The following is a 1,469-nucleotide window of genomic DNA, read 5'->3' on the forward strand; positions in this document are numbered from 1 at the left end:
GAGGAGTTCTGTTAAGACCTAGACAACCTGGTGAGGGGAGTTCTGTTAAGACCTAGACAACCTGGTGAGGGGAGTTCTGTTAAGACCTAGACAACCTGGTGAGGGGATTCTGTTAAGACCTAGACAACCTGGTGAGGGGAGTTCTGTTAAGACCTAGACAACCTGGTGAGGGAGTTCTGTTAAGACCTAGACAACCTGGCGAGGGGAGTTCTGTTAAGACCTAGACAACCTGCGGAGGGGAGTTCTGTTAAGACCTAGACAACCTGGTGAGGGGAGTTCTGTTAAGACCTAGACACCTGGCGAGGGATTTGTTAAGACCTAGACAACCTGGTGAGGGGAGTTCTGTTAAGACCTAGACAACCTGGTGAGGGGAGTTCTGTTAAGACAACCTGGTGAGGGGAGTTCCTTACTGATTAGTGACATTAATTCATCGAGCAGAAGGGTGGAGCGAAAAGCCCCACACACTCCGCCCTCCCTGGAATGAGTTTAACACTTGTAGTTGAGATTGTGTTGCATCAGTTGGGTGCACCTCAGGCGGATATGATTCTATAAGGAAAGAATGTAACTAATTGGCATATTAAATAACTGTAGATCAATAGTAAAGTGCAACGCTGCAGAGATGACAGCTCATGTCTTTTAGAGCACAACGAGGTCATGGAAATTGAATCTCATTCTAGTGATAACGCGCACTTCTCTCTCTCTCTCGCCACAACAGCCAGGCGTTGGACTCAAAACATTGGCTACAGTGTTGTGCGAACCTACGACGGGACGGACGGGCCAACCCCAATCAATTCTCAGAAATCCGAATATAGGCGCTGACTGAAAATCTACCTGTTTACATTAGCCTATACGTTTTTTAGGTGGCAGGATAATTAATGAGGAGGTAACTTGATTTAACTCTGATCGCTTCTGTTAGAATAGTGACAATTATTTTCATGCCACGAGAGGATCCGGTCAAATAGGTGCCAGAATAAAACAGTCCAAAACTGAGCGGTACTGGATCCTGTTCCGGCAGGATCCGCCTAAAATTAAGCACTTATTCTGCTGCCAGATGATGCCCGATTTACCTCAGTATGAATGGTCACCATAGCGACTTGGTTATACAACCTTTACATTGTGTGCGTGTGTGCGTGACTGTGTGTGTGTCCCAGGTGGCCATAGACTTTACAGCGTCAAACGGAGACCCAAAAAACAGTTGTTCTCTCCACTACATCCATCCATACCAGCCCAATGAATACCTGAAAGCCCTGGTGGCTGTGGGAGAAATCTGTCAAGACTATGACAGGTAACTTATCAATTACCTAATCAATGAGCTGTAATGGAACAATGATGATAGCTTGTTTACTTTGGGTTAAACAGTTCTACATGACTCATTGCATCAAGTAATGTTAGTGACTCTCTCTCTCTCTCTCTCTCTCTCTCTCTCTCTCTCTCTCTCTCTCTCTCTCTCTCTCTCTCTCTCTCTCTCT

The 1,469-nt window shown here is 45.8% G+C and overlaps 1 pseudogene; it reads left to right on the forward strand.

The window, feature by feature from the left end:
* The window catches only part of LOC112072748 (copine-4-like), a 34,749-nt pseudogene that overhangs the window by 28,620 nt on the left and 4,660 nt on the right, over positions 1 to 1,469 (forward strand).

This window comes from Salvelinus sp. IW2-2015, unplaced genomic scaffold (assembly GCF_002910315.2).
Source record: "Salvelinus sp. IW2-2015 unplaced genomic scaffold, ASM291031v2 Un_scaffold2021, whole genome shotgun sequence".
Classification (NCBI taxonomy): Eukaryota; Metazoa; Chordata; class Actinopteri; order Salmoniformes; family Salmonidae; genus Salvelinus; species Salvelinus sp. IW2-2015.